We start from the raw sequence: 17,379 nt of genomic DNA on the forward strand, positions 1-17,379 counted from the left end.
TTTGTGCATTAATATAAATGAAAAAATATATCTTTAAACGGATAAGAGAAAATTATAGAAACTACTTAATTTTAAATGAGCCCTTGATAATTGACCAGTTTTACCTATTCGGCAAGACATTTACACACACACACACACACACACACACACACACACAAACACACACACACACACACACACACACACACACACGCACACACACACACACACACACACACACACACACACACACACACACACACACACACACACACACACACACACATATATATATATATATATATATATATATATATATATATATATATATATATATATATATATATATATATATATATATATATATATATATATATATATATATATTCTAACTATAATATTTCTCAAAACAGTACCATTTCCACTTCTCTTCCTCAATCACATATTTGACATAGACAGGACATAAATCATAGCACTGTTTCATCATTTGCAAAAAATTCTAGAATTTGTAAGAAAGTGGCATCCATAGGTGGCACAACGAACCCCCTAGCTGATATAAACCAAGTCGTCCAGTGGGCCACTGAAAAGAACATGTTCAGTGTGGACAAATTTTAGCCACTAAATCACTGAAAAATGGCGGAAATAAAACAATATCCAAATACAAGACAAGCTCAAACCTCTCAAAAGAAACCAAGTCAAATGTGAGAGACATGGGAGTGATAATGTAAGAAGATCTCACGCTCAAAGATTACAACAATGCAATTATCCCAAGTGCAAGAAAAAATGATAGGTTGGATAACTAGAACCTTTAAAACAAGAGATACCACACTAATAATGAAACTTTTCAGGTCACTCGTCCTCTCTAGGTTGGAATATTGCTGTCTACTAGTGACCCCTTTCAAAGTAGGTGAAATTGCTGAGCTGCAAAATGTACTGAAAACCTTCACAACATCTAAATTGCTGGAAGATCTTGAAATATCTAAAGCTGTACTCCTTAGAATTAAGGCAGAAAAGATACAATATAATCTAGACCTCGAAGATACTGGAGGAATAGGTCCCAAACTTGAACATCGAAATTGCTAATTATGAACACAAGAGGCTTGACAGACGGTGCAAAATAACATAATGAAAAGCAAGGGAGCAATGAGTACACTGAGAGAAAACTCAGAGGTGTTAACCCGTTATCGGGGATTGCCAACAACACCCCTTAGCTTAGGTCTTCAAGAGAAAACTCGACATATTCCTAAAATAAAAAAAAATTGATCAACTGGCTTGTGGTACATAAATTAGACTGCCGGTGGAGGGCACTAACAGCTTCAGCGATCAGGCCAGCAACCGACTGTGACCTCCGGAAGCGACTCCATGTAAACTCCAGATAGTCATTATTCTGACTCCCCCTCTCCACTCTCTCTCTCTCTCTCTCTCTCTCTCTCTCTCTCTCTCTCTCTCTCTCTCTCTCTCTCTCTCTCTCTCTCTCTCTCTCTCTCTCTCTCTCTCTCTCTCACTCTCTCTCACTTTGTCTCTCTCTCTAGTTTCCTATCCCTTTCCCTCGCTTTCTCTTACCCTAATGCCATTTTTAATTCTTTGTATCTCTCTCCATCCCACTCACACCCTCCCCTCTATGCATATTCAGACTGGCCATCCTCCTCCTCTTTCTCCTCCTCCTCCTGTTCCTCCTTCTCCCCCTCCTCCTCTACCTCCTCCTCCTCCTCCACGTCATCCTCCTCAACCTCCGCCTCCTCCTCCACCTCCTCCTCCACCTCCTCCTCCTCGTGCTCCCTCGAACAAATGTGAACGAACTTGCATAATAAGCGTCAGGTATTGGAGAGTCTTGTGTGGTGAATGTGTTTCCCAGGCAAACACATTCTCTAGCCTCCCCATAATTGAATAATACTCTCCCGGTATAAAATACTTGCTCTGTGTTTCTTTCTCTCTGTGTGTCTCTCTCACCGTCTCTCTGTTTCTTTCTGTCTCTGTTCGTATGTCTGTCTTTCTCCACTGATACCAAATTTAATTCAACTTTTTATATAATTCCTTCTTATATTCTAAGTTATGATTCCATGTATATGACTGGATATGACGGTTTCATAGGATAAAAGAAACAGCGGAGACATGATAATTTACAAGGTATCAGAAGCTTTCCCAGTGTCCACCGGTGTACGTATACCGAGAGGAGCATCATATCCAATATATACACACATACTTGAAGGATATAGTAATCCTTACTTTGATGGATTCAAAGTTCTCTTGACTAGTGGTGAGGAGGGACGCGTATAACCTTAACGACCATCGTGCAGTCGATTGGTTTGAAACCCAATTAACTAAACAAGTGTTTATCTTCCCTGTTTACCCAGGAATATGTTAAGCTTAGATGTTAAACCCGCGTTGAATTTCCCGCAGAGTTTATTCCCACTGGGACGCTGCCACTCAGGAGGGAAAAAAGTAAGTGTCAGAAGGAGCTTCTATTGGGACAGAGTTTCGTTGTGCGACTTGATGAAGCTCTTCACTCAGCACAACGTTGTCCTAAGTAAAAGCTTGTTCAATATTTTGCGTATTTTCTTCAGTTTTATCGGTATTTGAATATTTGTAGTAATAATACAAACATTATTGACGAATTAGACACAGGTGCAACATCTGGGTATCTTGTGGACGCTCCGCCATCCATTGACTTTATCATTACAATACATGGAAATAATCCGAAAACTAGAAATATATACAGCAGAGAGTGGAAGATGCGGGACTGATTACCTAATCTTTCACTGTCTGCTGTATATGTTTCAACAGTTTTCACAATATGTCCAATTATTGTATTGATAAAGTCACTAGATGGCGAGAACTTGACAAAGTAAAGATATCCAGATATTGCACAAGTGTCTAATTCATCATTTTGTCGATATTGCAAACCAATTATATATATCTATATATATATATATATATATATATATATATATATATATATATATATATATATATATATATATATATATATATATATATATATATATATAATAACACGGCCATGTGAATATAATAACACAGCCATGTGATAACACAGCCATGTGAATATAATAACACGGCCATGTGAATATGATAACACGGCCATGTGAATATGATAACACGGCCATGTGAATATGATAACACGGCCATGTGAATATGATAACACGGCCATGTGAATATAATAACACGGCCATGTGAATATGATAACACGGCCATGTGAATATGATAACACGGCCATGTGAATATGATAACACGACCATGTGAATATGATAACACGTCCATGTGAATGTGATAACACGGCCATGTGAATATGATAACACGTCCATGTGAATGTGATAACACGGCCATGTGAATGTGATAACACAGCCATGTGAATATAATAACACGGCCATGTGAATATGATAACACGGCCATGTGAATATGATAACACGGCCATGTGAATATGATAACACAGCCAAGTGAATATAATAACACAGCCATGTGAATATGATAACACGGCCATGTGAATATGATAACACGGCCATGTGAATATAATAACACAGCCATGTGAATATGATAACACAGCCATGTGAATATAATAACACAGTAATGTGAATATGATAACACAGTCATGTGAATGTGATAACACGGCCATGTGAATATGATAACACGGCCATGTGAATATGATAACACGGCCATGTGAATATGATAACACAGCCATGTGAATATAATAACACGGCCATGTGAATATGATAACACGGCCATGTGAATATGATAACACAGCCATGTGAATATAATAACACAGCCATGTGAATATAATAACACAGCCATGTGAATATGATAACACAGCCATGTGAATATAATAACACAGCTATGTGAATATGATAACACAGCCATGTGAATATAATAACACAGCCATGTGAATATAATAACACAGCCATGTGAATATGATAACACGGCCATGTGAATATAATAACACAGCCATGTGAATATAATAACACAGCCATGTGAATATAATAACACAGCCATGTGAATATGATAACACGGCCATGTGAATATAATAACACAGCCATGTGAATATAATAACAGAGCCATGTGAATATAATAACACAGCCATGTGAATATAATAACACAGCCATGTGAATATGATAACACAGCCATGTGAATATAATAACACAGTAATGTGAATATGATAACACAGTCATGTGAATGTGATAACACAGCCAAGTGAATATGATAACACGGCCATGTGAATGTAATAACACGGCCATGTGAATGTGATAACGCGGCCAGGTGAATGTGATAACACAGCCATGTGAATATGATAACACAGCCATGTGAATATGATAACACGGCCATGTGAATATGATAACACGGCCATGTGAATGTGATAACACGGCCATGTGAATATAATAACACGGCCATGTGAATATGATAACACGGCCATGTGAATATGATAACACGGCCATGCGAATATGATAACACGGCCATGTGAATATAATAACACGGCCATGTGAATATGATAACACGGCCATGTGAATATAATAACACAGCCATGTGAATATAATAACACAGCCATGTGAATATGATAACACAGCCATGTGAATATAATAACACAGCCATGTGAATATAATAACACAGCCATGTGAATATGATAACACAGCCATGTGAATATAATAACACAGCCATGTGAATATGATAACACAGCCATGTGAATATAATAACACAGCCATGTGAATATAATAACACAGCCATGTGAATATGATAACACAGCCATGTGAATATAATAACACAGCCATGTGAATATAATAACACAGCCATGTGAATATAATAACACAGCCATGTGAATATAATAACACAGCCATGTGAATATGATAACACAGCCATGTGAATATAATAACACGGCCATGTGAATATGATAACACGGCCATGTGAATATGATAACACGGCCATGTGAATATGATAACACGGCCATGTGAATATGATAACACGGCCATGTGAATATAATAACACGGCCATGTGAATATGATAACACGGCCATGTGAATATGATAACACGGCCATGTGAATATGATAACACGACCATGTGAATATGATAACACGTCCATGTGAATGTGATAACACGGCCATGTGAATGTGATAACACAGCCATGTGAATATAATAACACGGCCATGTGAATATGATAACACGGCCATGTGAATATGATAACACGGCCATGTGAATATGATAACACAGCCAAGTGAATATAATAACACAGCCATGTGAATATGATAACACGGCCATGTGAATATGATAACACGGCCATGTGAATATAATAACACAGCCATGTGAATATGATAACACAGCCATGTGAATATAATAACACAGTAATGTGAATATGATAACACAGTCATGTGAATGTGATAACACGGCCATGTGAATATGATAACACGGCCATGTGAATATGATAACACGGCCATGTGAATATGATAACACGGCCATGTGAATATAATAACACGGCCATGTGAATATGATAACACGGCCATGTGAATATGATAACACAGCCATGTGAATATAATAACACAGCCATGTGAATATAATAACACAGCCATGTGAATATGATAACACAGCCATGTGAATATAATAACACAGCTATGTGAATATGATAACACAGCCATGTGAATATAATAACACAGCCATGTGAATATAATAACACAGCCATGTGAATATGATAACACGGCCATGTGAATATAATAACACAGCCATGTGAATATAATAACACAGCCATGTGAATATAATAACACAGCCATGTGAATATGATAACACGGCCATGTGAATATAATAACACAGCCATGTGAATATAATAACAGAGCCATGTGAATATAATAACACAGCCATGTGAATATAATAACACAGCCATGTGAATATGATAACACAGCCATGTGAATATAATAACACAGTAATGTGAATATGATAACACAGTCATGTGAATGTGATAACACAGCCATGTGAATATGATAACACGGCCATGTGAATGTAATAACACGGCCATGTGAATGTGATAACGCGGCCAGGTGAATGTGATAACACAGCCATGTGAATATGATAACACAGCCATGTGAATATGATAACACGGCCATGTGAATATGATAACACGGCCATGTGAATGTGATAACACGGCCATGTGAATATAATAACACGGCCATGTGAATATGATAACACGGCCATGTGAATATGATAACACGGCCATGCGAATATGATAACACGGCCATGTGAATATAATAACACGGCCATGTGAATATGATAACACGGCCATGTGAATATAATAACACAGCCATGTGAATATAATAACACAGCCATGTGAATATGATAACACAGCCATGTGAATATAATAACACAGCCATGTGAATATAATAACACAGCCATGTGAATATGATAACACAGCCATGTGAATATAATAACACAGCCATGTGAATATGATAACACAGCCATGTGAATATAATAACACAGCCATGTGAATATAATAACACAGCCATGTGAATATGATAACACAGCCATGTGAATATAATAACACAGCCATGTGAATATAATAACACAGCCACGTGAATATAATAACACAGCCATGTGAATATAATAACACAGCCATGTGAATATGATAACACAGCCATGTGAATATAATAACACAGCCATGTGAATGTGATAACACAGCCATGTGAATATAATAACACAGCCATGTGAATATAATAACACAGCCATGTGAATATGATAACACGGCCATGTGAATATAATAACACAGCCATGTGAATATAATAACACAGCCATGTGAATATAATAACACAGCCATGTGAATATGATAACACGGCCATGTGAATATGATAACACAGCCATGTGAATATAATAACACAGCCATGTGAATATAATAACACAGTCATGTGAATATGATAACACGGCCATGTGAATATGATAACACAGCCATGTGAATATAATAACACAGCCATGTGAATATAATAACACAGCCATGTGAATATGATAACACAGCCATGTGAATATAATAACACAGCCATGTGAATATAATAACACAGCCACGTGAATATAATAACACAGCCATGTGAATATAATAACACAGCCATGTGAATATGATAACACAGCCATGTGAATATAATAACACAGCCATGTGAATGTGATAACACAGCCATGTGAATATAATAACACAGCCATGTGAATATAATAACACAGCCATGTGAATATGATAACACGGCCATGTGAATATAATAACACAGCCATGTGAATATAATAACACAGCCATGTGAATATAATAACACAGCCATGTGAATATGATAACACGGCCATGTGAATATGATAACACAGCCATGTGAATATAATAACACAGCCATGTGAATATAATAACACAGTCATGTGAATATAATAACACAGCCATGTGAATATAATAACACAGTCATGTGAATATGATAACACGGCCATGTGAATATAATAACACAGCCATGTGAATATAATAACACAGCCATGTGAATATAATAACACAGCCATGTGAATATGATAACACGGATGTGAATATAATAACACAGCCATGTGAATATGATAACACGGCCATGTGAATATGATAACACAGCCATGTGAATATAATAACACAGCCATGTGAATATAATAACACAGCCATGTGAATATGATAACACAGCCATGTGAATATAATAACACAGCCATGTGAATATAATAACACAGCCACGTGAATATAATAACACAGCCATGTGAATATAATAACACAGCTATGTGAATATGATAACACAGCCATGTGAATATAATAACACAGCCATGTGAATGTGATAACACAGCCATGTGAATATAATAACACAGCCATGTGAATATAATAACACAGCCATGTGAATATGATAACACGGCCATGTGAATATAATAACACAGCCATGTGAATATAATAACACAGCCATGTGAATATAATAACACAGCCATGTGAATATGATAACACGGCCATGTGAATATGATAACACAGCCATGTGAATATAATAACACAGCCATGTGAATATAATAACACAGTCATGTGAATATGATAACACGGCCATGTGAATATGATAACACAGCCATGTGAATATAATAACACAGCCATGTGAATATAATAACACAGCCATGTGAATATGATAACACGGATGTGAATATAATAACACAGCCATGTGAATATGATAACACGGCCATGTGAATATGATAACACAGCCATGTGAATATAATAACACAGCCATGTGAATATGATAACACGGCCATGTGAATATGATAACACGGCCATGTGAATATAATAACAGCCATGTGAATATGGTAACACAGCCATGTGAATATAATAACACAGCCATGTGAATATGATAACACGGCCATGTGAATATAATAACACGGCCATGTGAATATGATAACACGGCCATGTAAATGTGATAACACAGCCATGTGAATATAATAACACAGCCATGTGAATATAATAACACAGCCATGTGAATATTATAACACGGCCATGTGAATATAATAACACAGCCATGTGAATATAATAACACAGCCATGTGAATATAATAACACAGCCATGTGAATATAATAACACAGCCATGTGAATATAATAACACAGCCATGTGAATATGATAACACGGACATGTGAATATGATAACACAGCCATGCGAATATAATAACACAGCCATGTGAATATAATAACACAACCATGTGAATATGATAACACGGCCATGTGAATATGATAACACAGCCATGTGAATATAATAACACAGCCATGTGAATATAATAACACAGCCATGTGAATATGAAAACACAGCCATGTGAATATAATAACATAGCCATGTGAATATAATAACACAGCCATGTGAATGTGATAACACAGCCATGTGAATATAATAACACAGCCATGTGAATATGATAACACGGCCATGTGAATATAATAACACAGCCATGTGAATATGATAACATAGCCATGTGAATATAATAACACAGCCATGTGAATATAATAACACAGCCATGTGAATATGATAACACGGCCATGTGAATATGATATCACAGCCATGTGAATATAATAACACAGCCATGTGAATATGATAACACGGCCATGTGAATATGATAACACGGCCATGTGTATATAATAACACAGCCATGCGAATATGGTAACACAGCCATGTGAATATGATATCACAGCCATGTGAATATAATAACACAGCCATGTGAATATGATAACACGGCCATGTGAATATGATAACACGGCCATGTAAATGTGATAACACAGCCATGTGAATATGATAACACGGATGTGAATATGATAACACGGCCATGTGAATATGACAACACGGTCATCTGAATATGACAACACGGTCATGTGAATATGACAACACGGTCATGTGAATATGACAACACGGTCATGTGAATATGACAACACGGTCATGTGAATATGACAACACGGTCATGTGAATATGACAACATGGTCATGTGAATATGACAACATTGTGTATTAGCTTGATGACACACTGATGTGAATAACAACGACAGCAATAACAACAACGACGACAAGAACAACAGCAATACTAACAACCAAAACATCAGTAACAACAATAATAATAATATTACTGACAACATCAATACTAACAAGTACAACATCAATACTAACAAGTACAACATCAATACTAACAAGTACAACATCAATACTAACAAGTACAACATCAATACTAACAAGTACAACATCAATACTAACAAGTACAACATCAATACTAACAAGTACAACATCAATACTAACAAGTACAACATCAATACTAACAAGTACAACATCAATACTAACAAGTACAACATCAATACTAACAAGTACAACATCAATACTAACAAGTACAACATCAATACTAACAAGTACAACATCAATACTAACAAGTACAACATCAATACTAACAAGTACAACATCAATACTAACAAGTACAACATCAATACTAACAAGTACAACATCAATACTAACAAGTACAACATCAATACTAACAAGTACAACATCAATACTAACAAGTACTACATCAATAGTAACAAGTACAACATCAACATCATCGGTAACAACAACAATAGTACAAACAATAACAACAACAAACACTCAAGAGTCAAATTACAAAAAGTAAAATAATAAACTTGAAAGAAAAAGAAAACTTAGCTGCAGCAATGTTTCAGCGTTGACTTGGTGACTTAAGTCAACCAACCTGGCATGCAACTCTGCAAAGTTCACGCAAGTTTCCTTCCCCTCATCCCTCCCTTTCTTCCTTCCCGTCCATTCCTTCATTTCCCTTCCTTCCCTTCGCGCAAGCCGCGTCTCCCACGATGCAGTTCTCATCAACTCAGTCATCGCTCGTTACAAACTTTCACAAATTTAAACCAGAAAGAAACCTTTTACCTTTCAAGAAAGATATACAATATTTTTTTTCTTTCAAACTTTGCCCAACTTTACGTGGCGCCAAATGTTGATTGTGACCGCATATTTTTACGAAAGGACGGATTATTTATTACTGTCTTACTAAAGTCGCATTCTTACATGAGATAACACCAATTGTTTATATATATATATATATATATATATATATATATATATATATATATATATATATATATATATATATATATATATACATATATATATATATATATATATATATATATATATATATATATATATATATATATATATATATATATATATATATATATATATATATATATATATATATATATATGCAATAAGATCACAGTAAACAGGTGATTTCAGAATATGCAAAACAACCACTGTGAAAGAATAGAGAAATTCCAAGCGCTTTCGTGACTACTCACATTATCAAGGAACTATGATAATGTGAGCCTTGATAATGTGAGTAGTCACGAAAGCGCTTGGAATTTCTCTATTCTTTCACAGTGGATGTTTTGCATATATATATATATATATATATATATATATATATATATATATATATATATATATATATATATATATATATATATATATATATATATATATATATATATATATATATATATGCATAGAACTGAGCCCAAAATGACAGCGATAATGATAGTGACGATGACATAAGAACATAAGAAAGAAGGAACACTGCAGCAGGACTAATGGCCCATGCCAGGCAGGTTCAAGTCACCTTCCTGCTTAAGCCACTGACCCAAGCTAGTCAGGTCCACGTCACATACATTTCAAAAGGAAAGAGCGCTACATCAAACTTATTAGCACAAGCTAGTTAGGTTTAACTCACGCACACTCATGTATTTATCTAACCTTTTTTTAAAACTACACGTTTTAGCTTCTAGACGGTACTCGGGAGTTTGTTCCACTCATCCACAAGTCTGTTACTAAACCACTGTTTTCCTATATCCTTACTGAATCAAAAATTTTTCCAACTTGAAACTATTGCTGCGAGTCCTGTCTTGGCTAGAAATTTTCAGCACGCTATTTACATCCCCTTTATTTATTCCTGTTTTCCAATTATACACGTCAGTCATATTCCGCCTAATTCTACGATTTCCAGAGAGTGCAGATTCAGGGCCCTCAGTCTATCCTCGTACAGAAGATTTCTGATGCATGGGATCATGATTGATGATGAGTGAAGATGACAGTGACGATGACAGTGACGATGACAGTGTAGATGATAGTGACGATGACAGTGACGATGACAGTGATGATGATAGGGACGATGACAGTGCTGATGACAGTGACGATGACAGTGATGATAACAGGGACGATGACAGTGATGATGAGAGTGCTGATGACAGTGATGACAATGATGATGACAGTGATGATAACAGTAACGATGAGAGTGATGATTACAGTGATGATGACAGTGACGATGACAGTGATGATTACAGTGATGATGACAGTGATGATGACAGTGATGATGGCAGTGACGATGACAGTGATGATAACAATGACGATGAAAGTGTTGATGACAGTGGTGATGACAGTGACGATGACAGTGATGATGAGAGTGACGATGACAGTGTTGATGACAGTGACGATGACAGTGATGATGACAGTGATGATGACAGCGACGATGACAGTGATGATGACAGTGATGATCACAGTGACGATGACAGTGATGATGACAGCGACGATGACAGTGATGATGACAGTAGCGATGACAGTGATGATGAGTGTGCTGATGGAAGTGACGATGATAGTGATGATGTCAGTGATGATGTCAGTGACGATGGCAGTGATGATGACAGTGACGATGACAGTGATGATGAGAGTGACGATGATAGTGACCATGACAATGATGATGGCAGTGACGATGGCAGTGATAATAACAGTGGCAATGACATTGATGAAGACAGTAACGATGACAGTGGTGATGGCAGTGATGATGACAATGATGATTAGTGTCCATGACAGTGATGGTGACAGTGACGATGATAGTGACAGTGACAGTGCCCATGACAGTGACGATGACAGTGATGATGACAGTGACGATGACAGTGATGATGAGAGTGACGATGATAGTGACCATGACAATGATGATGGCAGTGACGATGGCAGTGATAATAACAGTGGCAATGACATTGATGAAGACAGTAACGATGACAGTGGTGATGGCAGTGATGATGACAATGATGATTAGTGTCCATGACAGTGATGGTGACAGTGACGATGATAGTGACAGTGACAGTGCCCATGACAGTGACGATGACAGTGATGATGACAGTGACGATGACAGTAACGATGACAGTGACGATGACAGTGGTAATGACAGTTATGATAACAGTGATAATGAGCGACGATGTCATTGATGATGACAGTGACGATGACAGTGATGATGGGAGTGCTGATGGCAGTGACGATGGCAGTGATGATGACAGTGATGATGACTGACGATGATAGTGATGATGACGGTGCCGAAGACAGTGTTGATGACAGTGAGATGACAGTGACGATGACAGTGGTGATGAGGACAATGATGATGACAGTGACGATGACATTGAAAATGGCAGTGACGACAGTGATGATGGGAGTGCTGATGGCAGTGACGATAACAGTGATAATGACAGTGACTATGAGTGTTAATGACAGTGACGATGACAGTGCCGATGGCAGTGATGATGACAGTGACGATGACAGTGACGATGACAGCGAGTAATCCTTCGTAAATTATTGCATTAGTGTAATCAAAATTATAATTTAAATATAACTGTAATGTAATCGGTACTTGCGTGATCTATATTGCAATGTAATAAAGTCAGTAAATGTAATTATTTCTGTAATATCACTTCAGTGAAAGCAATACTGCAGTGCAATCAGTGTTGGGATGCAATCACTAGGGCAATTTAACAAACGCAATGTAGCAATAGTTACGTAACAACAGGAATGTCATGTGAGTAATGTAACAGGAGTAATGTAACTAAACATATATAGTAAGAATGAAACAAGAGAAATGAAACAAGCGGTATGTAACAAAAGTAATTTAATAAGAGTAATGTAACTAGAAGAATGTGAAAATAATATAACAGCAGCAACGCTGTGATCCCCAGGCTTTTGTGCTCCTTGTACTGCAGGTGCTAGTGTTCAGTCGTGTTCTCTGTCTCTCGTATTTTATATATTTACCATGTGCCTTGTATATCCATTATGTGCTCTGTGCATTCGCCATTTTCATTCTTCTTCTTCTTCTTCTTCTTCTTCTTCTTATTATTATTATTATTATTATTATTATTATTATTATTATTATTACTATTATTATTATTATTATTATTATTATTATTATTTTTATTATTATTATTATTTTATATGTAACGACAAAGTAATTTTTTTATCCAGTTCAGAAACCAAATTGTTTGTTTTAATCAAGTTTTGATGGAATGATCACGAATCTGCGCTTGTTTTGTCTCTATCACATAAGGCATTTTGAAATCAATACTTTGGCTATTTAAGTGTGAAGAATCATGTGATATATGTTACCTCGCATTCATAAGTATTATTTAATTCATAGGTATTAAGTGTGGTTTATACAATGACTAAATAACAAAACTAGCAGAAATTTCCATACCGTCATACAAACATGTTTACATCATAGTTTTTCAGACTTTTTTGTTTATATTCAGTATGGCATTCCCACACCAGTGTCCAGCAGTAGTCGGCCATCAGACTCATTGTCCGGCTTCCATAATAACTCTACTCCAGGATGGCCGTCTTGTTAAATTCCTTCACCGTGTTTATCATTAACATCACCGAGGTTTCGGGGGTAAGGGAGGATCTAGGTGAAAATGGAGGAATTGAATCTTGAGGGACATCCAACATCCCAGTGGATGACAATGCTGTCAGAAGCACTTCTACGATATTTCTGTAACCAACACTGTGATGACTACCCAAGAAACCTGCACAAGTGTTCTGGAATACCACCCATGCTCTCGACTCAGCATCTTGCAGACATTCGTCAAAATGAAGATTATTTAGTTAACTTACGAACTGAGGTCCGTTAGAGTTACCTTCCTTCATTTCGGAGTCACTAACTTGGAAAACTTCTGATTCAGATCTGCAAACCCTGAGCCTTCTGTGTCCAAATCTTTGACGAAGATTTTAATTAGGCCTAGTTCGGTGTAAAGACGAAAGAAGTATGTCCTTAGGATCAACTAATGGCCTGTGCAGAACGCTCCTTATGTCTGCCTCGCACGATTCTCAAGTTGGCGACGTACATGGAATATAGTGCTGCTTTGTATCTCGACTGTCTCACAGGCACAGAAAATCCTCCTTGAAGTTTCGGTAACAAACCATTTAATTTTAGGCGACCACAGACTTTTTCCACCAAAACTTCTCATATCCTATCAGAGTGGCAAATTTTTGCATAGTTTCATATATTTCTTTCAAGTTTCTAGTGAGAGCTAATGGCAGATTTGGTAAAGTGTTGTTATTGTGAAGGTTGCCTCCAAACTTGTTTTGTTGGAATCGGTAGACAAACATTACTTTGTAGGATCACGATGTTTACCCAAACATCGAAACGTTCATTAACATCACAACAGTAACATACTGATTCTTTCAATATAAATTTTATAGGCTTTGGTTTCTAAAGAAACTGATTCTTGTGTCTGGGTACAGTAATTTTCGCTGGTGCAATCTTCAGTCATGTAGCCCTAACTGTTCCTTGAGTAAATTTAAATCACAAGCAAGACCACTAGGGTCACTTTTAAGCCATTAGTTATGGTTCCTGGTTGTTGATTCCAGTTGGTTCAAACTCGGAATCTGAGTTAGTGACTTCTTCACCGTCCAGGAGAAATTTATCTTCACAGGATGGTGGTGGTGATACTAAGAGATCCTCTGAATGCTCCACTCCTCTGATTGCTGGATGAAGTTCTGGATATGTTATTTGGGTTTGTTTTTTATGACTATCCCGATATACTTGAGGCACAGAAATAACAATTTGGTGTGATCCTAGGTTCCTTTCATACAATCGGGACTGCATATGGCATTCATGACTTCCTTACAGTAAAAAAAAAAAATCTTGTGAGAAGTTGTAGTAAGTCTTGCAACAATGAAGAGGTGCCAATACCTTGTTCTGCTCTCCGAGCTTCATATCATAGTAAAAATAGGTTGTTTTCACAATAGGCATAATGTTTCCTCTACGCTATGTCAGAGTAAAACTGCCACACATATATAAAAAAAAAAACTGCCCAGTTTTAAGCAACCAAGAGGCACTATAGGCTTATATTTAACCTGACACTTGAAAATATCACTTACAATTAAAAAAAAAGCATAAAATCCATTAGTGATAAGAGCAATCTTATCCTTCCTCAAAATTCAAACAAAAGGATAAAAAAGACCAAGCGCTAGTAGACAATAACACAGTTGAAAAAAAATAGGTTGAGGATGGAGGATCAATTTCAGAGAAAACACACGTGGTGGAGTACAGTCACGTTCAGATTTCAATTCAGCTTCCCGAAATATGTTAGAGACGTGTTTTTAACGTGAACTGAAACCTTTGTTGACCAGCGTAATTAATTCCAGCCCTGGGCAAGGAAATGATCACTTCCCATACTACCAGTCATAACCTAACTGAAAAATTATTGGGATAATGAAAGTGGCAGTAGTAGTGGTGGAGGTAGTAGATGTAGTAGTAGTAGTAGTAGTAGTAGTAGTGGGGGTAGTAGCAGTAGTGGGGGTAGTAACAGTAGTAGAAGTAGTAATAGTTGTAGTAGTAGAAGTCCTACTAGTAATAATGGGAGTAGTAGTCCTAGTAGTAGTGTTACTACTACTACTATTAGTAGTTGAAGACGTAGTTGTATTAACTGTAGTAACTGTAAGTATGAAATAGTATTATAAAGGATTGTAGTATTAGTAGTAATAATAATAGTAATAGTAATAATAGAAGTATTAGTAGTAATAGTGGTAATAGTAGTGGCAATAGCAATAGTACTAGTAGTCGTTGTAGAAGTAGTAGTAGTGTTAACAGTAGAAAGAGTAGCAGCCTTAGTAATAGTAGCAATAGTAATAGTAGTAGTAGTAGTAATAGTAGTAGCAGTAGTATCCTTAGTAATAACAGCAATAGTAATAGTAGTAGCAGTGTTCTATATTCCCATCGTATTCTAGGTATAAATTTCGAACAAACGCGGCTGCTTTTCCATCACTGTGAGGAAATCTTTTTAAAAATCCACGGTAAAATTAGTCATGTGTTTGGAAATTCAATCAAAATTCATGGATTGTCATCAGGTATTGAAAAACTAGATGAGAGGTAATCAGGGGCAGGAAAAATTATTGATAATAAGATGAGCTCAGAATGTTAGAAATATATAAATAAAGAGAAATAAGCTCTAGGATTTAGATTTATATTAATAAGATCAAGTATATGGATTAATAATAAACTCTAGGACATTGGTTTATAAACATAATAATAATAATGATAATAATAATAATAATAATAATAATAATAAATAATAATAATAATAATAATAATAATAATAATAATAATAATAATAATAATAATAATAATAATAATAATAATAATAAGAGCTGGGATTTGGATTAATATCATTGTGGATCATATGCAAAAACTCAATTATTAGCAATTGCAAATTTTATGAGGATGAATTTAAGAAATTTGTCACACAATGTGTGTAAAACGGACACACACACGCACACACACACACACACACACACACACACACACACACACACACACACACACACACACACACACACACACACACACACACACACACACACTCACGCACGCACGCACACACACACACACACACACACACACACACACACACACACAGAGGGAGCAGATATGTTGTGCGTGCCACTTACCACAATCTTCAACACGTCCCTGGAAACTGGGCAACTACCTGAGGTATGGAAGACGGCAAATGTAGTTCCCATTTTTAAAAAAGGAGACAGAAAAGAGGCACTAAACTATAGACCTG

This window comes from Cherax quadricarinatus, chromosome 2 (assembly GCF_038502225.1).
Source record: "Cherax quadricarinatus isolate ZL_2023a chromosome 2, ASM3850222v1, whole genome shotgun sequence".
Lineage (NCBI taxonomy): Eukaryota > Metazoa > Arthropoda > Malacostraca > Decapoda > Parastacidae > Cherax > Cherax quadricarinatus.